We start from the raw sequence: 22772 nt of genomic DNA, 5'->3' as shown, positions 1-22772 counted from the left end.
TTGTGATTTCTGCGGAGGTGTTCTTTTTACTCGACGTGTATTTAGTCTTCCAAAATGTCTCCCCATTTGCTTCGATGATCAGGTCAGACAATGTGTGCGTGTTTTTTTCTTGTTCTTTATTGCCAGCAGTTTTCCATTACAGTTGTCATGGTGATTCAGCTGCAAGAATGTGCCCTAGGTTGACATGTCTGCTGCTGCAGTCTAGACCAAGACGCTTCTTTGACACGAGCCTGTTTCGAAAATATCACACATTGACAGAAAGTGAAATTCTAATTATTTCCAGTACAGATTAGGAAGACAAATTAAATAATCATTTGACTTGAATTAGAGACCAGAAGAAAATTATACCAAAGCATTATTTATAAACTGGTGCGTTGGGCAGTGATAACTCTGCCGCATAATATTCCAGTTAGTATCGGTGTTAGATTCACAATGCAGCGTCAACGTTTGAGCCTGCACAACTTTAGCAAATGGAGATATAAGGGGCCTATTTCTGTACAACTTTAGCAAATGGAGATATTAAGGTGCCTAATTACGAGCTGGTTTGCGTTGCTTTAAACAACAAAGCAAACCTTAATTCATATTTGTGCAGCCACGCAAGGCCACTTTGTGTAGGCCTATGGGACTCCATACGGTCGGAGTAAGGCAAAGCAGCGCAAATCACTGTGTTGCTCTACTCTGCCCTGGGGAGGCATTCCATGGGCATTGTGTTGTTGTTCCCAAACAACTCCCATGGTTTTTGACGCATTCCCAGATGTGCCAGAACTGGTAAACCTGCAAATGTGCCAAAAAGATACACCTTCCCAGGAGAGATGTAACAGGGATGAATATATTTATTTCTCCTCGTTACTTCCTCTTTCTATGTGTGCTGCATTCTGTAGCACACATTGATAGACGAATATACAGCTCAGAATTGTTTTTGGGCAGGAAGGTGTCTCTTCCTGCACAAAACAATCCTGCATGCAACTAAAAGTGCAAGGGCACCTGCATTGGTGCTAGGCTGCCAAAAGGGCACCAGTGCAGAGGAAAGAAAAGTAAAAAGAACAAATGATGGACAAAATGCTAAACAAATCAAACATTCACCCCAGTCACAGATCTGGGTTCAATACATTGTTTGGACTCAGTCATATAAAAATCAGTCTTGACCCTTCTCCCCATGGGAACAGTCAAACCCGAACTGCCAGGCCCAGCAGAGGAGAAGGCAGGTATGCGGCCATATTGCCCTAAATCAGGCATATTCATGCCCTTTCCCGGTCATGTAGTGCAGCGCAGCAGGGTGAATTGCTGCGCTGCACTGCATGACTTTTCATAAATAGTGCCCTTGATATTTTGGACATCTGAGGTGATTCTGCACCAACCTCAAATTGTCTTGGTCAAAAGAGTGTGTATACTTTTTACCCAAATCAATGCCGGCTTGAGATTGTCGGTAGCACGTCAACACCTGCTGGAACCCAAGCTGTGTTTATGCATTATGGCCGAGGCCAATTGAATTATACGATTCTACCATCACAGCCTTTTCCCCACAATAATGCACTTGGCAAATTTGCCACATTATCCATCGTCTGCAACAGAAACTGCAGATTTTAACCACAAACATTGTTTCTAGCTCAAACGGATCAAAGTTTTTACAAATGCGGAGAGTGTTTGTGCACAGTGGGAGGCCCTTTGTAAAGGTCAACTGGTCAACTTTCAGTTGACTATTTCTGCATTTGGTTGTTAACCTGGTACTAATAAGGTGAAATATTTGTCCAGGCTGAATTACCACAACAAAATAACAAACTAATAATATCCAAAAATGTGTGCATTATGCTGCATAATTTCTCTTTTCATGACCCATAATTTAGTCAATGCTGTTGCATAAGTTGATGTTACCCAGGCGCATTCTTCCAATGTCCCTGAGTATTACTGACAGATAGAGCTGTGCGATTGCATTGACTGGGTAATAACCAATGCATGCCTGACTTCTCTGCGAATAGTACAACTGCACCGCTGGTGAACTTCCCATCAGAGGCATGCATTCAGACCAATTAGAGTTTTCCTTCCATAATGGCTCCAATGTCTCACCAGAGCTATAGAAATAATTATACCACACCATATCACAGAAACATGCTAAATTTGTGATGCATAGCAAAGAGATGGATTACCTCTTTCCATGTCAGGTTCCCAACCCTGAACTTTCTCGTGATTGTCTAATTTATTTTGGGTGTTGCAGTCTTGCTCTGCTTCTCTTGAACTAATTAGAATATCACACCTGAAAATAATAGTTTGTAGATGAAAATGTCAGGATTGAAGATAGTGTCTGTAATTATCTGATGTTAGATGATTAGCTAGTAGACAGACTGACAGAAAGGAAAATTGGTAGTTGTGCAATTGAAAGTAGGGACAGGCTGCAAGAGACATATGCATACAGCAATATGTATTACATTTCAAAAATGGAATAAAGAGAGTGAAAGAAAAAGAGAAAACTAGGTAACTTTTTTTTGTTTCAATAGTGTTTAAACTAACTCAGGATTTAGCCTTTGGGCTCAGTGGCGTCACTAGGGTTGGTGTCACCCGGTGCGGGTAACTCATGGTGTCACCCCCTCACGACTTACCGCATGGACCTCCTCCGCTACGAGTCCGCCAGTGGACACAGCTGGCTGTAGAGACACAGGAGCACAGCGGCTGGAGGGACACTGGAGCACGGCTGGCTGTAGGGACACAGGAGCACAGTGGCTGTAGGGACACAGGAGCACGGTGGCTGTAGGTACACAAAAGCACGGTGGCTGTAGCGACACAGGAGCACAGTGGCTGTAGCGACACAGGAGCACAGTGGCTGTAGGGACACAGGAGCACAGTGGCTGTAGCGACACAGGAGCACAGTGGCTGTACGGACACAGGAGCACAGTCCACAGTGGCTGTAGGGACACAGGAGCACTGTGGCTGTAGGGACAGAGGTGCACAGTGGCTGTAGGGACACAGGAGCACAGTCCACAGTGGCTGTAGGGACACAGGAGCGCAGTGGCTATAGGGACACAGGAGCACAGTGGCTGGTTGAAGGCTTCAAGCCCACGCAGGGCGAGGAGCACTGCTGACGTACAGTGCGGAGCCCACATGCACCCAGGAGCACGGCTGGTAGAGTGTAGGGCCCATCAAGGGCCCGACGTGCGGCTGCTGCAGGGTCTGAAGTTCACGTGTGGCCAGGCGCGCCACTGGTGGAGGGTTTGGTCCCCACAAAGTCACAGGCCCACACAGAAAAGCTGTCTTTGAGCACTGTGGCTGGAAGAAATTGCACCTGTGTGAGACCAGGGGCACGGTGGGGAATTGTGTGGATTCTCAGCATGGTCAGGAGCAGAGGGGACCAAAGTTGCGGAGCCTGAGTGTCACCGGCAGCGTGGTGGACTGGAAGAGAAGCGTGGGGCTTGCGTGGGACCTGGATCCTGGATTATTGCTGTATGCACAGGGCCAGGAGCACAGCTCGTGGAGGCCTTGGAGGCTTCAAGGGCCCGGAGCAGTGCAGGCCCTACAGATTTGGGCCTACGCGGCGACGGGGGCAGCAGGTGCGTCCCCATGCTGCCCCCAGGATGTGGTGGAGCCGCATCCCACAGCTGCTGCCCCTGAAGATGATGAGGTGGCGCTAGGCCTGCTGATCCTAGGGATTTGGACCGCCTACCTGCACCTGGTGGCATCACCTAAGGATAACCCCATGAAGCACAGAGTACCGAGGGGTGGGAAGAGGGCCCACATGTATGTATTGTGCCATATAAATAACTTTGTGCCTACTGCTGAAGGTTTTTCTTCATGTTGTTTAGGTCATCAGGAGGAAGGTCTTACCTTGGGGCTCCAAAAAACTCCCAGAGGCAATGTCTGCTCAATAACATGTTGCTTTATTGTGGAGGCACGTGCAGACATGCAGCATTATATGCTTGGCATCCGTCATGTTCTAAAGCTGAACGTCCCAATGCACACCGACTTATCTCAGAAAATGCTTCCTTGTTCTGGCCTTATGTCACCAAACCACACTGTGCCCACTGCACTCAGTGAGATGTCACAAAACCCCATTCTTATTGTTTGTTTTCTTTGGGTGTCATTTTAGTTTGTCCATTGAAATGGCCACTAAATTTGCACAGACATTAAGTTTTACTGATAAAACTGTATTGGTGACAAATGATGATGTGTGGAGCTTGGGTTTCTGTGACCATCCATCATTTGTGCATCAATAAGTTGAGTGTTCTGATTTGATTTAACCCTATTCAAATTTGTGTTTCCATAACTCTTCAGAACTAAATGGGCTTTGTGCTTGTTTTTCTCACAGGTGAATGTGTACATTTAATTTACAGGATCTACATTTTGTTGTGGGTTACAAAAACTGACAGCCTTTCCTTTCGCACTCCCTGTGCCTGGCAAGATTGTCATATAATTCACTTTACTTTCTCTGACCACAAAGTGAGAGAAGTTTGTAAATACCAATCCTCCACGTTGAAAAAAACATAAGCAGCAATTTGTCAGAAGTCAAATGTCAGGTCATGTCCTCTATCTTTGAAGCATATGAAATGTGACAAGATAAATACAGAATGTACAAGCATCTTTGTTTATTGCTCGGACTTACTTTCAAGACCCACCAAAAGTAAGCTAGACCCTCCAGTGGGTCCTGAGCCACAGTTTGGGAAATGCTTTGCTGCTAAGGAAGCAACCACAGGTAGGTAAACACAAAGGCCAACAGACTATTTGTGCGGTGCCTCTGTGTAACCTGTCACTTTCTGTTTGTGTTTTTGTCTGTGCCCTGTATTTTTTGTCGTAAACATCTGGTGCTGCTTTTTTTTGTTCCTCAGTTTACAGTGCAAGTGCCTTGCCACATGATGGCATTGGGGTGAATACCTAGTGGAACTGAGCTGCTGACCGAGGGGGCAGGGGTTGACTCCTTGTCTAGGCTTAGCAGCCTGTTTTTGTGGGAAAATCACTTAATCTTTCACTGCTTAAAAATGAGAAAATGTGTAAGTAGTATGGTTTTGTTGTTAAGTGCACTAATGTCCTTGGGACGGTTTTGCTCTATAAAAAAAATTGAATAAAAAATGTCCAGTGAGGTGACCTAAAAAGAAGCATGCTCCACTGAGAGACCGCATACATTGTCTGTGTTTGTTTATGCATGCCTCTGTTTACATACGTTAGCTAGTTCTAATCAGACTTGCTGACTTTGTCAACGCTCGTTTTAATAGGTTCAGCAAAAGTGACTTGAAAATGAAATTAGCTGGAAAACCCATATATGCATGTGGTTACTCATGCCATAAACCCCTTAGGTATGCGGTGTTTACGTTTAAAAGGCATATGTTTCATGACGTTTTTACAGTGGGTAGTTTAATAACGAGGTGCATGACACAGTGGTACAACTGCCCTGACCTTTCTCAGTAACTATCAGCACATGTGATGCAGGGGAACTCGTGAGTGGGTGACATTGCCTTTTTCCGACAGCAGCCCTCGTGCTTGCATCTCTTCCCAGGGGCATCCAAGCTGACTCCAGGTGAATCACTGTAATGTTACATGAACTGTAACTGCAGTGTGGGTGGTCTTCCGGGTACTACGAGCAGCCTGATTGGATTACAATAAATATCTTACCTTTTCAGACTCCACTGTGGTGGTGGCTGGGTCCCTACCATAGGAGTTCTGCTTCTGCAAATCGCCCAGCAGCACTCCTCCCTTCTGAGACCGTCTCTGTTTAAGCTCGTGGTGGTGGCGCACGTCAGAGCAGAGAACAGCGCGGGGGCTGGCCTGGGGCAGTCATTGGTAGCGCTAGTTGATTGACGGCCCTGGGACCCACAAACTGGGGACGCCGCCGCCGCGCATCGCACCATCACCACTATGGTGGTAGGTGGTGCGTGCGTGGCGCTGGCGTGCACTGCCGTATTTGTTTCTCCTGATTATAATTAAAGCAGAGCGGAGGCGAGGCTCTAGAACTGTGTGCATAACCAGATTGATGTCACCCCATATGATGGTGTCACCCAGTGCGGACCGAACCCCCCGCACCCCCCTAGTGACGCCGCTGTTTGGGCTAGAGCGGTTGTCGTCGAAGCCGGGAAATGGGGTTGAGTCTTGACAACGACGCTCAACATCCTGTGATTCTGGGCAAATCACTTAATCTCCCCGTGCCTGACAAAAATGAATGTGTCCTCGTGTAATGAAACTGGTGCTATGTAAAGCACTCTGATACCCGATATCTTCGGGCCTCACGCTATATAAAACTCTAAAAAAAAAAAACTTCACGAAAATGCCAAGGAAACTGTATTTAAAAAGCATAAAACCTCTATCTTGGTTTTTTTTAAACAAAGGTGACCTGTATATGGAGGGGGAACATCAAAGGCCAAGCACAATCCACTATGCAAAGATTAGTGTTGGGTATTATTCAATAAATGTACATGGAATACATTAAAAAGGACAACCTGTTAATCACTAGGATTCTTATTTATAGTTTGACGAATGTGGCCAACCATCAATAAATGTGTGGCCCATTCATCTTTCCTCATAAAATACCACCTGCTTTATTTTGAGTTTGTCAGCATGGTGAACAAACAAGCACTATCCATCCATTTCCTCTGCCACCATTCACCACCTTTGGGTTTGAGAACTGATTGACGGTCCACTGAAAATAAATTGCTTTACCTACAATATTTAAAATCTGGTATCCATCCGTGGATCCAGCGAGGTAAATCCTACACACCTGTTATAGAAGAAAAAAGTACAAAAAGCTAACCCTTCCATACACTCACTTCACACGCAACAAACACTGTCACGATGCCCCTGCAGCTGAGAGCTCTGAGAATGTATGTGGGTGAAGTTGTGGACCAAACTCCTGATGCACTACAAAATCTAAGGTAAGTTGACAAAAAAACAATAACATAGAGCCTGATTCCCACTTTGGCGGTCTCTGTACTGCTGTTGCTGTGGTGCTGGACACCCCGCTCGCCCGCTTGACTGTCTGCCAGCCGCATTTTGATGTTGGCAGTCCCACAGCCTGGTTTGCGCTGCCACTGCCAGGATTTCTTACCCTGCCAGAGTAACAGACTGCAGTGGCTGATGGTATATGTTCAGACACTGTAACAGCTGTGCAGATTATGATGTGTTTTACTGCAATGCCGACTGTGCTGGGAAGACTTCCACATTCGACCTAACCGGAACACAAGAAATAATGTTAAAACACACCTTATATCCAGTTTCCACTCCCCTTACCATCACAAAGCCCAACGTCCAGGTCCTCACTTTGCTGCAGATACTTGCCCATGAAGAAAACACACCATTGGTGTCAACTCCTAAGATAAGCCACTCATACATTTCTTCACTGTTACAAAAGCTGTGGATCCTTGCTGTTGGAAAAGACATCTTTTCATAGGTGTAATATACATGTGTGCATTTTCAGACTTGCTTCGTGTAAATACACACATAGGTATTTGCACTCGGGAAAAAAACTTTCAAAAGTGAGGTTCTCAGCGCGATGGTCCCCCTCTGTTGGAAGACTACCACGGCGAGACTGCCAGCAAAACAGAAACATTGTAATAATGCTGGCGGGATGCCGCCGGCTTGGTGGAGTTGACTGGCCCACCACCATGGCAGGCTGGCGGTAAGACCAGCAAACTCCTAATCAGGCCCTAAAACATTTATTTGTTTGAAGTGAAATGTTGTCAGTTGCCACTCCCTCAGCACCTTGGTTCAACAAATCCCTTTATGAGGAAAGGAAGCAGCTAAGATTCCTGGAGAAGCAATGGAGGCAATTGCCTTCCACTGACAATTTAGCCTTGCTTCGCACAGCAAGATCCAAATACCACAAGCACATCTTCCTTGAGAAAGCGACGCACTTCAAAACCCTCCTTGATTCCGCCAAAAATAGACCCAAAAAACTATTCGATCTCATCAAGACTCCGAGCTGCTCTCCCCCAACCTCCAAGGTGGAGGATTCTACAAAGAGAGCAGCGGATTTCGCTACTTTCTTCGATGGAAAGGTGAAATCACTTGTAGGTCAGGTTGCTCATCCTACACCTCCAGAGGAGCGCAAATCCTTAGCCATTTGGCAGAGCTTTGACCCCATATCTGAAGATGCCCTTCTCAAATGCATACGCGAAACAAAGCCCTCCAACCATTCGCTTGACCCTATCCCCAGTGCCATTGCCTTTGACTTCTATACCCATTCCCTCTCCTATTGGACCACTCTGATCAACCTCTCCCTCTGGCAAGGCTCCCTTCCTGTCCCCTTCAAAACTGGGCAGGTCACCCCTCTTCTGAAAAAGCCCACTGCTGATGCAAATGACCTCAACAACTTCCGCCCCATCACTAACCTTCCCTTTCTTGCAAAGATAACGGAAAGATGTGTAGCCAAACAACTCTCTCGTCATATCAAGGACAATGATCTTCTTGACAATTGTCAGTCCGGCTTCATCCAAAACTGCAGCACTGAAACAGCCCTACTGCAAGTGGTTGATGATGCGCTGAGGATACTCGACTCAGGGGGGTCCTGTCTGCTAATTCTCCTTGACCTCTCCGCAGCCTTCGACACTGTTAATCACAACACCCTCCTCAATATTCTTCAACAGAGAATGGGCATGGAGGGCACTGTGCTTAAATGGTTTGCATCCTTCCTCTCTGACAGATCTCAAATGATCAAAATAGCGAACAGTCTTTCTTCTCCTGTGGCGGTGGGTCAAGGTGTTCCCCAAGGCTCTATACTCGCACCCACACTGTTTAATCTCTACTTAGAACCACTGGGAAACCTCCTAAGCAAATCCGGGATTCACTATCATCTCTATGCAGATGACACTCAACTCTACCTCAAGGTTGCCTCCACTCATGATCTCTCCATCCTAAGATCTACTCTTGACTCCATTCAAAACTGGATGTCATCTCATCAATTAATTCTGAATCCCTCCAAAACTGAATTCCTCCTCTTCTCCTCCTCACTCTCTCCTCCCCCGGTTCAATCATGGATGGATCAGATGAATCTACTAAACAACAAACCCATCATTGTCGACAGCGCAAAATCTCTTGGTGTCATTCTAGACAAAAAACTCAATCTAACTCCCCACATCAATTCTATTGCAAAATCTGCTCGCTACCAACTGCGCCTTCTTTGGGGAATCCGTCGCTTCTTCCCGGAGCAGGACCTTATAACCCTGGTGCAATCGCTGGTCCTCTCCAGACTAGACTACTGCAATTCTCTTCTTACTGGCCTCCCCAAATCTCACCTGTCCCCACTTAAGTCTGTCTTCCATTCAGCAGCTCGTTTCATCTATGGGGCCAAAAGAAGCGATCACATCACACCGTTGTTATCCACCCTCCGCTGGCTTCCCTTTGAGGCTAGAGCTATCTACAAGACCGCTTGTATCACCCACAAAGCCCTAAACTCCTCCTCTCCCCGCTACCTGGTGAATAAACTGAAACTCTCTGGAGGCTCTAGACCTTCACGCAATGCCGAGAATCTACTGCTTGAACCTCCCACTTTCAAGAAGGAAAGAACAATGGCCCAATCCTTTTCAGGCAACGCAGTGAGAATCTGGAACTCGTTTCCGCCTGAGCTCCGGACCACCGCCTCCTCCCAGGCCTTCAAAAGGGACCTCAAAGTTCTCCTCCTCCAGAGACACCTCCAAAAGTAATTCACGTCCTCTTGCTATTCGGAGGAAGACTTCCCACTACTGATATTTTCTACTTTCCATGACCATGGGAGTGCCTTCCCAGTGTTTTCCTGTGGTGGGAGTGTCTGCCTTTTTGCAGTATTCTCCATGTACTTGTGTTCGGTGCCCTTTTGTAACGTGCACATAACACTTTGCCCTTATAACACACGGTTGCTACCTCTCACATGTTTTTACCTTTGATACTTGCACAAGTGCCACCTTGCCTACGTAACGCCTGTTCTTGTGCCTAGCACTTATTGCAGTATTATACCTCAAATTATACTCTGTTTTCTCTTTTAACTGCACACTTGTCACTTTTCCTCTTGTGCACTTTTGACTACCTCATGTATTTTTTTGTTGTTCACAATTTTTACTACCTCAAGTATTTTGTTTGCTCACAATTGTCACTATTACCTTTACTACCTCATGTATTTTTGGTTGCTCACAATTTTTACTACCTCAAGTATTTTGTTTGCTCACGATTGTCATTATTACCCTTACTACCTCATGTATTTTTGGTTGCTCACAATTTTTACTACCTCATGTTTTTGTTTGCTCACAATTGTCACTATTACCTTATGTAACGTAACGTATGCTTTTGTAATCTGCTCTTTTGTAATGTTTCTCATTATGTTTCATTTCTGTTCCTAATGTGAAGCGCTCTGACGCCCTCGGGTAAAGTCCGCGCTATATAAAAATGCATAAATAAATAAAATAAATAAATAAATAAAATAAAGCCTGTTTATCTGTCTGTGTACGTCTCCTGCTGGCTGAGCAAGCGGGGCTACGCTGCCGTCTGCAATATGATGGTCAGCGTTACTCAAATAAGATGGGATGGACTGTCAGTTTTATGTCTAGGGTACTCTTTAATTTGGCGGAGGAGTACTCTGCCCGTCAAACTCTAAATTAGGCCATAAATCCTGTTTCTAATATATTGTTTGATGTACTGACATATTGCACACGGTGAATGTGTGGCAGACAAAACATCCAACATGTTAGTGATGGAGTATCCTGTGCTTTTAATTTTTAATAAATACTAAAGATCTATTTGTATTTTTGTGCAGGGACACTGCAGTTCTCTGATGTGGCTAGTTGTAAAGACATTAATCACCCTAGTGGGAAAATGTCTAAGCCAATAAAATGTTAGTTCTTGAATAGAGAATATATCATTGCTGTGGATGTAGCAGCACCTAAGGAATATTGTTTCACTGCACGTACATGTGTCCGTATCTTTTTTATGCAGTTTGTTTTCAAAAATGTTGTACTCTGATAGTAAACAACTGTCTGTTGTTTTTCGTTTTTAAATAATATATGCGGCACCATGAGCAAGGATACATTTCATTGTATGTTGTTATTAATGAAATATTTCTTAGTCTCTAAGAAGCAAACATAACATCTTAGACATTCGGATAGAAAACTACTTTGGGTTGCTCCAACTTAAATAGGGTGCTTAAATAATTATGTTTGCGGGCTGGAATGAACCTTGTTTGATGACATTCTACAGCTGGACCTCACTAAAAAGTATTAAATATGTCTTCTTCATTACAGCTTACGACTAATAAACTATTTGTACCCTATGTCCAGTTTATAACGGATATCCGGGCCAAACATGCATAGAGTTCACTATCTGTAACCGGCAGTCTTCAAGCATAGGTATATTTATCCAGGTTAGTATTAATAAAAATTTTTAAAAAGTAAATCACCCAACTCCAGTGGGCACTACCCCGCTGATCAGCTGCGTTGGCAGGTCTTTTTGCTGGGAGGCAAGATAAGTCTTCAAAGGGCCCCACATCCTTAGGTCGAGAGGAAGATGGGATAGTCGTGGCATGCATATTGCTGTGTGTATTGCTAGTGACCATGCTTCGCAGCCAGCTCTGCATGGTGAGGACTGATTTACTACCCCAGTGGAGTGCTATCTCTCTTTTGGCCAATAAGAAACTAATGGCCACGCATTTCTGAAGGTTTTTAGGGCAGTTGACCATGTAACCCACGAGTGCAATTTCTGAGTGGATCCAGTGGCAAAGTGAGCAAGTGACTCACGTCTGAGCATGCCCTGCCAACTTATGGCGAACAAAGAAAACCAAAGAAAATGATGGACGGAGCGTTGACAATACAAGCACTCACCCCCAGTCAGACGTGAGTCCCTTGCTCACTTTGCCACTGGATTCAAGCAAGCCAGGCTGAAGACGGCTGGAATGCCAGAACACGGTCCTCGGAAGCTTGTTTCCGGTCCAGGGAAGGCATGGCTTGGCAGTTCGGGCTGGACTGTTACCATGAGGCACAGGGTCAGACTGATTTGCATATAGCCATGTCTGAACTGGGGTGGCAGAGTGGGCTAAAGAACGATGATGGATTAAACCCAGATCTTTTGACTGGTGTGAGTGTTTGATTGGTTCAGATGCTCCGTGCATTACCACCCCCTTTTGTACCACTTTTGCGAATTAGGCATCATAACCAGGTAACCAGGGGAGCGATGTGGAATCTGACCTGGCAATTGTGTTTCACATTATAGAGCAAGTTGTAATCTGCCTGAGTATGGCACTTTACTATACAGGGAAATTGTGTAGCTTGGCATGACAGATATGTTTTATATAGCAGGGCATTGGGAAACTGATTGTCTAATGTACTTTTAGATATTCAGAGGCTTATTTAAATTTCGGTGGATGAAGTAATTACTGTCGCCATGGCAGAGTATTTTACTCCCACCATGACAAGGGGATTCCACCCACCGTATTTAGAGATGTCTGCTGCCCTTGTATACATTCTTGCATTTTCAGAAACAAAAGTCACTGGGGTTCCTGGAAATGCAATGCTAGACCACCCGTCATCCCTGCACATTGTATAGGACCGCAGTCGCAGCGGTTCCTTACAATGAACAAAATGTTTGGTGGCTGGTCACTGTTGGTTTTGATAGCCATACACTAAACTGTTTACATTTTTTTTTGTTTTTCAGAAACAAACTCTCAATGCAGGAGTTGATTTAAAAAAAATAAAAAATTGCATGACTCCTACACCCTGGGACCTTTCTCCCAGTTTGTAGGGATCATTCTTTTTTTCTGTCCAACACCACCACATTTTTCCTGGCGGTGAGAGACAGAAAAAAAGATATTATACCATCCACCCTAAATAGGGCAGGCAGCGTTATGTCATTCCTCTGACGGCCCCTATTTTGTCAGGCAGTTTGAGGAAGTATTTAATCAACAGAGCCAAAGCAGGCTCTAATGATGGAATTCTTAAGGTCATACTGTCACTAGATGAGGCGGGTGGAATGAAGTTTGCCAGCAGGTTACTCCTTCACGCTTGCAACAGAGTACCATGTCCACCAAACTCTAAATTGGGTTGTTAGGATCTGATTATGAGTTTGACAAACAGTATTTCATTTATCAGGGTGGTGGGGCACTTTATCTTTGTCATTTCACTTTGCATGGGGATTTTGCTGAGGACTATCCTCCAGTGGGTCACACTAAATGATATCAGAACTGCATGAACTGTAGTACAAATATTTCTTGATGTGGTATATTTATTTGTACAGAGTTTGTTCACAATGCTTCATCGCACTTAGACATAAAGTATACAGGACCAAACCCATATTTCAAAATCCGGAACTTGGGTAATACGAAAAGTCAGAACAAATGGTTCTGTGGGTCTCCTTTGCCTCTAATATTATAGCACTTTCCTAACACATTCCATTCAAAACTCGATTTTATTCTCAATATATAGTCCATTATATACAGTTAAAATGGTGCAGATGGTGCAGTACTCAGTGTGCAATGGTGTGCAATATTAAACAATGGTTCATATATACTTCAGCGATGCCCTTTATAGTTCTCTCTATACAACAATAATAAGGTATGTGTACATTAATTGCTGTCTCCAATTTCTTTTGGGTAACATACAATCCCTGTTAAAATCATCAACGTTTTGACCCTATATGGTCTCTACCAGGCTCTCTTCAGTACGTACTTAGGCCTTCTGGCTTAATACCTATTGGACAGAATGTGGAGGTAGACATTTTAGTGTATGTGTCAGGCATTTCTATACTGATAACCAAAAAAGTGGGAACACCATGACCTAACTCTGTGCACAATGAATCATGCGTATTGAGGGATAGCAATTGATAGAAGATTACAGGCTTCCCAGCTATGAGGAAAATAATATGTGTAATTACGAATAGGTCAATCGATAGGATCAGGCTAAGGAACACACACGGAAAGGCTGTTCAGAAGTACGAGCCCAGAAATATAATGAATAGAGACCATGGAAATTTGAGAAGAGAGATAGTTACAATTGCCCTGATGAAGTCCCTATAAAGGATGAAACGCGGTGGCTGGGTCTGTCTAAGTGTTATTGAAAATTGGATACCTAATAAAAAGAACTTTGTATGTAAAAGAAAACAAGGTCTGGGGATTACTTGGAAAAATAAAAGTGGAAAGACATGAAATAAAAATAATTGAAAACAAAACAGTGCTTATAGCTAAAAGTGAATAAAAATGTTTAAGTTCAATGTGAACGGGGAAAATGGGTTGCCCTCCTACAAATGAGAAAACATATGCAAATATAGTAGCAGAACAAAACAGCCAGTCAATGAACCACTCCATCACTTTCTATCGCCAATAAAAATATTCCAAAAAGTTTTACCACATTCTTCATACTTCATAATACACTGTTACAGACCTCTACTTAGTTGTAACATAAAATATATTTGGAAGGTTACAAAAGGGATAGATGACAATCATTCTCTTGACCCCAAACCTTATTTAGGTGGCTCAACAATGATAATGCCAAGTTTCTACAGTGTTTGCCAATGTGATGTACTTTTTTCCCTCTTTTTAATTTGTTGTAAAACAATGAAACCTTTTAATTTGTTGTAAAACAATGAAACCTAATGCAGAAGCAGAAAAAAGGGTGAAGTCATCTGTGGGTATGAAGAAAACAGACATAATAATACATGTGCAGTGACACCACCACTATCAAACAGCTTTCTCAAATTGTTTAGTACCAAACGGATGATTAGTTTATTGCTTCCTTCTGGCCAAAAATCTTTTTCGAAGGACTTCAAGAATCCATTGTCTTCCAAATGCCTTTGGAGTTGGATGAAGAGAAATTTCTCAAAGAATGCTTACAGCAGCAAAGAGATGTGACAAACTTTATTTAGATCATTGGAACTCTCTGAATTTTTTGTAGTGGTTTCAGTGTAGGTGACTCCGATCCAGAGGGTACAATTCTTTTGGAGAGTGTGCATCTGACAATTTATATCTGGTCCACATTGTTTTAAGCTACACTCATGACAAACTTCCAAATAAAGTGTTGCTCCTTGTTTCTAAGGCAGACCCTGAAGTATTGAAATAGGTAAGTCACCCTGGAAACTGCCTGTAAACATTTTGCTTTTATGCCACTATATTTGGGAATTTCTACTGTAGAATACACATTTTAGTGGAATTTTATCAAAAACTTTTTAGATGAAGAAATACTCGAAACCCCTGGAGAAAACTGGGAAGGCTTTGTGTGCTCAGTTGGGATAGGAATAAACAGAATTAGTTTATTTTGCCATGACTAATTTGGAATGTGAGTTATTTCCAGGACCTTCATTTTAGAAGTAATATAGTCAAAAAAGTATCACTAGCTCTATCTCTATCTCCATCTCCATCTCCAGCTCTATCTCACCTAACATATCAAAATCCACAGTCTCTATATTTACCCTCCGTGTTTGTAGCCATACTCTAAAGCTTGTTTATTCAAAGTGACGTTTCATTGCACATTATTTGTGTGATGGAATAATAAAAATATACTTGGAAGCAAATATACGACTGGACAGTACAGTATATGATTAGGAAATTGCTGAAAATGTAGGAATAGATATTTTGCTCTTTTTTGTTTAAGAATAATGTTCTAGAACAAGTCTACACTTTTGCCAAATCTAATGTAAAAATGGCTTCTATTGGTTTTGCATACTGTAATAACTTATAGTAAATCTTCCATGAATATAAAACATTCACCCAGTGAAAATTAAGATTATATGGAGATTTTTGAACATTTTTCCTTTCTTCAAACCACTGCTAAAAATTTGGAATATTCGTTTTCACTTTCCAACTTGTAGTGTACTTAATCTCCCTTAACTCGCACTCAGAAATTCAGATGATTGTCTGCAGCTTCCAAGGTAATTCTAGATAGATGTAACATTTCTCAAATATTACCAGAGCTTTGCAGGTTCCTGTGAATCAAGACAAACTGCTTTCAGAACTAATGTCTACACATACCCCTTATTCCCAATGATAACCTCACTGCCTAACAGCTATTCTTCCTTTCTTTTCCCATGAGTAGTCTTTCCTTTTCCCATAGCATTTGGAAAATGTGCATTAATGTTTAATTTTCCCACCCCTACTGAACAGTTTCTCAAAAACCTCCTCCACACCTAAAGGACCATAACCGATTGTACAAATCAAAATAATTTTTTATCTGTGAACATTTCAAAGGACCTGCCAAATTTCTGAGTTTCACCCAAAGGGATGTAAAGTGCTTGTAGTTCGCAGTTGACTACTCCACAAAGCATACCTTTTAAAGTACCGGTTTCTCTGTCTTGACTGCAGATATAATTATTTGCTGTTTCCAATATACATAGAGTGGGTTTTGTGTCAGCCTCTTGCATGTGTCTGGATTGGGTTGTTGTTTATGTCAGTCATGTGCTTCTTATTCAATGGCTTTCCACCCTTTTTTGTGTTTGTCCTTCAGCATTTCCATCTCACAGAATTCTGACAGGATGAGTAGTATCTTTTAACTCCTTTCTTGAAAGGATTCTATTTTAGTTCACAATCAGCACTCCATTGAAGGGCATGAGTCTTCTTGCTCTCTTGCCCTGTTTTTAGTTTCTCTCTGTCTGAGCAGTCTCTTCATTGCCCCTCTCTCTCTGAACAATTGTCCTGTCATTGATTGCCAGAGGTGTTAACCCCCACACTCCCATCCACTTATGGCCATGGTCATTACTGGCTGCCTCTACAACCCTGTCCTCAAGGCATTGCCCCATTGGATGCCATCTACTCTGGGTGACAGGAGTCATGGCACCCAGGAGGATTGTGGCTGTCACATTGTTCTGCCCAGTTGTTTCCCTGCCTCCATCATCAAAACACTCAAACCTTTCCCCTTGTGGGCAAGCCAAAAGCTGTGACTGCTTACCCCAGCTGAGTGGCAGAATACAGCTGGATTCAAGGATGTACTGCAGAATTAGAGGATCCCCTGATTCTAGTATCACCTTCATTCGTTGAAGAACCTGGGGGCATATTATCAAGAGCAGCGATAAAATTATCGCCGCTTTAGTGGCAGAAAACTGCCGCTAAAACAGCGATAATGGGCTTGATAATATGCCCTTGTGAATTCCCATAACAGCCCAGGTTAACATCAGAACCTGGGCTGCTATGGGAATTCACAAGGACATATTATCAAGCCCATTATCGCCATTTTAGCGGCAGTTTCCTGCCGTTAAAGTGGCGATAATTTTATTGCAGTTCTTGATAATATGCCCCCTGGGATTTGAGAATCTACTGTAGAAAGTGAGGATCCCACAATCTATAAAATCCACATCCGGGTTGTGGCCAGGTACTTACCTTTTTTCCCTGTTGATGACAGGAAGTCCTTGCTTTGGCTTTTCTCTTCACCTGTGTTCCTCTGCTTGGGCTCATCTATTTGACTATGTTTCTGCCTCTCCAGTGAAGATCATTTTCAAGCCATTCACTTCGAACAATTTCCCTGCAGTTGCCTGGTTGCAGTGCTTCCTGAAAGTCCTCCTGCAATGTCACCTCAAAGACTTTTCTTGTGATATAAGAATTATTCTACAACAACCAGTGTCGTCTTCAGAGGCCTCAGATTAGTGACAGCTAAGGAGAGTTAGATATTACTTGTTTGGATTGTGTGGCTCCTGTTGGTGCCTTTTTATCATCCCCTACATCTACATACTGAGATTCTGCTGTGTCCTCAATTTTTTTGCTGTAACAAATGTCGTTTGGGTCTTCGCAGTATTATATGCAAATCTTGTGTGAACCGTTGTTTCAAGATGCTGTCTCAAGTTGTGGAGCATTAAGAACTGCTGGGGGTCATTGGAGGAAGACAGTCTCATGGTGATTACTTGGACTCTAACAAGATAACGGTACTGTGCTATTGATATGTTGAGTGCATACCAGAGCACATCAATTTCTTAAGTAAATCTCGTGCGTTCTTATCGAATGTTACCGTTCATGTGCAATCCATGTATTTTAAATATATGTAAGAGCAGGGATTAACAGTAGTCTTGTGTTCTGTTTAGCACAAAAAAGTCACTTGTGAAAGACTACAGAAAATCCAAGAGAGCCTTCATCAGACAGGGCAAGTTGTGAGACACAAATCAACAATGTCTCTTGTGCTCCTTCTCTCATATACCCATTCTCTTGCCCCTCTTCATAATCAGCACCAGGTGCAGTCTGGGGTGTTTCTGCCACTGTCGACAGAAAAGGAGACTGGTGGGTTTTGCATCATTCCTGTGGGAAAATGTACAGGTCAAACTTGACTTGAGACTGACACTTCCTGTCCTCACCCAATCTAGCACCCCATCCTCATGTTGCTCTAAAGTGCTGATGGCCCGCTCACATCATTTATTGGCACTTTTTATTTACATTGTAATTAAAATCGCTGTCCCCTACAATTGATTGGTAAATACAAGTTTGATGCCATCTTCGCCTTGTTTAATACAAGACCCATTTCCAGACAGTTTTCCTACATGTGCATGGTTCTAGATTCATGCACATACATGGAATTGGCAGCAAATATTGGTAAATCCAATGACTCTGAAGCAGACAAACCTTTTTGGATTTGGCAATGCTTGTTTGTTTCCGTTTTTGCTATAACATCTGATTCTTGCGTCTGGTAAGGTAAGGTAAGGTAATATTTATCCTTACCTTAGCCATCCTTACCAACTTTCAGCCTATAACTCAGGTCCAGCTCCTGGAACTAATGACAAGAGTCAAATCCGGCTCCCCATTGGACATCTGCCCCCCCCCGCATTTTAAAAGAGTGCTTCTCGACCTACCCAGCCCCTGCCCTTGCACTTTTAAACGACTCCCTCACCTCGGGCATAGTCCCGTCTGCCTTCAAAGAAGCCACGGTCATACCTCTATTAAAAAAACCAGGGGCTGACCCGGCATGTAAGGCAAATTACCGGCCCATCTCCTTACTGCCTTACTTGGCAAAAGTCCTGGAGGCACACGTGGCGAAAAGCCTCTCTAATTTCCTGGAGGAGTCCTCCTGTTTTGACCCCCATCAGGCTGGATTCCGGCCAGCACACTCAACAGAGGCAGTGGTCACCACAGTGCTGGATACACTTCGAAACTGTGCAGATAGACGCTCCCCCCAGGCCCTGGTGCTCCTAGATTTGTCGGCCGCGTTCGACACGGTCGACCACAACATCTTGATCGACCGTGTCGGACAGGCCGACATACGGGACACAGCGGCATGCTGGCTGAGGTCCTTCTTGGAGGACCGCTCTCAAGCGGTGCGCCTGGGAGACCTAACCGGTGTTAAACAGCCCATCTTATGTGGAGTGCCACCGGGCTCCTCCCTGTCACCTCACCTTTTTAATATATATATACTCCCTCTCATACAAACCCTCAGAGACAAACAGGTGAGAGTCTTCAATTATGCTGACGATTTGCAGCTACTCTTTACCATCGACAACTCTATAAAATCCATTAGCCATTTCCAGTCAACCACGAGGTTTATTAAATCCTAGATGGATCAAAACCAGCTGAAATTAAATCCAGGTAAAACCAAACTGGTACTGACTGGGGACAGCGCCAAGCATTGGGGCCCTCACTACTGGCCGTCAGACCTGGGTCAAGCTCCGCTACCATCACCATCGGCCAAAACGCTTGGAGTCGTCGTGGACAGTGACCTCTCACTAAAAGCACAAGTGGGTCAGGTGGTTTCCAAATGCTTCTTTCAGCTTAAAAAAATGAGGAAGGTCCGGTGACTTTAAACGTCTGAAGCAATCACCCAGGTTGTGATCGCCACTGTTCTGTCCCATCTGGACTACGCAAATGCCATCTACCTGGGTCTTCCAAACTGTCTACTCAAGCGTCTCCAGATGGTGCAGAACTATGCCGCTAGGCTGATCTTAAAGCAACCAAGGTGGCATGCAGCCACTCCCCTACTTATCAAACTGCACTGGCTTCCGGTCATGCAACGTTGTGCCTTTAAAGTGGGTTGCATGATTTTTAAGTCGCTGCATGGCAAAAGCCCTAAATTCATCAACCAACTAATCACTAGATACGTTCCCCCTCGCAACCTCCGCTCACTCCACCAAGGCCTTCTCCAGACTCTCCCTTTCAAACTGAAACGTGCTGGTGGACGTAGGTTTGCAACACTTGCCCCTTGCCTGTGGAATACCTTTCCTCTGGAGATCTGGTATTGCCAAGATCTTTTATCTTTCCGGAAAGCGTTGAAGACCTGGCTATTTAGACAAGCATGTTAATTAACTCTCCACCCTTCACCTTGACTTTGTTACTGTTGAGCTTAGCGCCAAGAAACTAATCTTAAAATCTTAACAAAAATATAAAACACAGATAAAAACGTTTAAACCACTGAGTAGTTAAGATTAAAAAGATCAAAGTTCACAATGGTCAGATCAAGGTTGTCCTCGGGTACTAATAAAAGAGCTTCAAGTGGTATCAAGTCTTTTTCTTGTTAAGTCAAAGAACTTCACGACCTGGCAATTGAATTTTGTGTCGCTAGAGTTGAAGTATAGTTTGACTGCCTGCCTTGCAGGTCCGAACTGCATATGACTTGAAGGATGAAAGCAATAAGTAGCACCTCAAGTCCCTCAGTTTAGGGCATATACAGATCACGTGAACAATATCCTCTTTGCCAGACTTGCACAGGCGACACTGTTGCGAGGCCGGTGTTCTCTCCCAAGGTGGCAGGTGAGGCAGTATCGGGATTATGCCAAGGCGTAGTTTTAGGAATTTTTCTTTGACTTGAATTTTCCTCCCAATGTTGAGATATGGTTGTGGCTGTATTTTGCCATAATCCCCCAGGGTTGCCTATCCGTGCGCTCTGTTTTCTAGGTCTTTCTTATCTTTGATCACTGAAATGATGCGTGCCAATTTTTTAGCCAATTTTTTGAAGGACTGGAGATCTATAGATGTTTCCCATGTAGCGGACAAACCAAGGACTTTAATTGATTCAAAGAGGTAGGCTCTAGGTAGCGAGGAGCGGTGCCGTAGTAACTCCTCCCATACGTTGGCATTTAGGGAATCGGCCTTTGCGTTACGGATCTTACGCCAGCTTGCTACGTAGGCACTCCGCCTTTCTAAAGTTTGCTTGACAATGCCGAATTCCAAGCGAATCTGGGTGGGGGAAACGTATGAGGGAAGGTTAAAAATAGCCCTATAGGAGTTAGCTATGACTGTGTCCAGCAGTACGGCGTCCCTCCCGTGGAGTGATTCGCTCCCATACGTGAGCATTGGCTGTAGTTTTGCACGCAGGATTACGAAGAATGGTTTAAGTGTAAGGTCAGGGAGTTTTGCCTTTAACAATTTAAGTGCTAGATAAGTCATTACAGCTTTCCCTCGGATGGAGTGAAGTTGAGGCCTAGAGTTGTTGTTTGAGTCCAAAAGGACACCCAGATATTTATATGAGGCTACCCTGTCAAGTTTCTCGCCATTCAGGTACCAACAAGGAGTCCTTTTTTTACTGTAATTGACAGTCATGGCCTTAGATTTGTGAAGGTTTATTTGGAGGGCATTCTTTGCTGAAAAGGCGTAAGTTGCATTCAGGAGATGTTGAAGACCTATTTGGGTACGACTGATCAGCACCAGATCGTCCGCGTATAGCAAATTTGAGAGGGCAATACGTCCAAGCTTGGGAGCATGATTGCAGCATTTGTCGAGTTCTGCAGGCAGATCCGCTAAAAAAAAATTAAATAAGATCGGTGCTAGCAGGCAGCCCCGTTTTAATCCTTTTGTCGTCCTAATGGGTCTTGAGAGGTGTGTACCTGCCCCAAGCTTAATTTTGATCCAAGTGTTGGAATGGAGCAGTATTAGGACGTCTAAGAGGTGCTTCGGAATACCCCAGCAGTGTAATTTCTTCCAAAGTTTGTTGCGGTCTGCGTGATCGAAGGCGGCACTGTAGTCGATGAATGTAAGGAACAAGGGTGATTTAGTTGTTTTTACTGCACCCATCAGAAGGGACAGAGCCATGATGTTAGTTGTGGTCCCTTGGCCTTTACAGAAGCCCGTCTGGTTAAGGGGGATGATGGAATTTTCAGACGCCCATGAGGATAATTCCTCCAAGATAAGACCTGCAAAGTATTTTGCTTCTACGTCGAGCAAGGCAATAAGTCGGTAACTATTTGGGTGACTCTTCTTCCCGTGTTTGTAGATCGGACTTATGACGGACCCATGCCATGAGTCAGGAAGCGTCTAAGTTAAATTTGCGTTGTTGAATATTGGTGCCAGAGATGCACTCCAGAAGTCTGGATCTGATTAATACAGCATAGACGGTATTTCATTCGGCCCTGGCGCTCCATTGGGTCTCCCTTTTTTTATTTGCCGTCTGATGTCTGCTGGGGTAGTTTTAGTTGACCCTTGCTCGGCATCTTTTGTAGGTCTTTCTTCCTTATTGGCACAGTCAAATATCGTTGGCGTTATTCCTTCACACTCCCATATTTCTTGTGCGCTTACGACCATATGATGATTGAGTTGTTCCTTGCTGCCAAGCTTTAAGGTTTTTATATCAGGAGGCATTATTGTCGTGTCACACGTGGTGACATCTTCATTGAAGTGTGATAGTAGGTATTTTGACCATACTTCCTCCGATATATGAGAGTTTAGCCCTAAGTGGTCGGTGTTCTGTAATCTTTTTACCATTTGCCAGAACCTGGAGCTGTTTTTTTGCTTCCCCTCGTGGACGAGTGTTGCATTCAGTAAAATAAAGATGATAACTCCTCGTTGTAATGTTCATGTAGTATATTTATTCTTGGGATTAGATAGTCAGGTACAGAATTCAAGTAGGAATGTAATATGGTAAGAAACTCCACCGGGAGCAGATAACTTCCTGCTCAGCCTCCAGGTAACTGATAAATCCCTTGAATAGCAACAGGTAGAATCATGGATGACATCACAG

Source organism: Lissotriton vulgaris, chromosome 6 (genome assembly GCF_964263255.1).
Source record: "Lissotriton vulgaris chromosome 6, aLisVul1.2, whole genome shotgun sequence".
Lineage (NCBI taxonomy): Eukaryota > Metazoa > Chordata > Amphibia > Caudata > Salamandridae > Lissotriton > Lissotriton vulgaris.
This window is presented reverse-complemented; position numbering follows the sequence as displayed.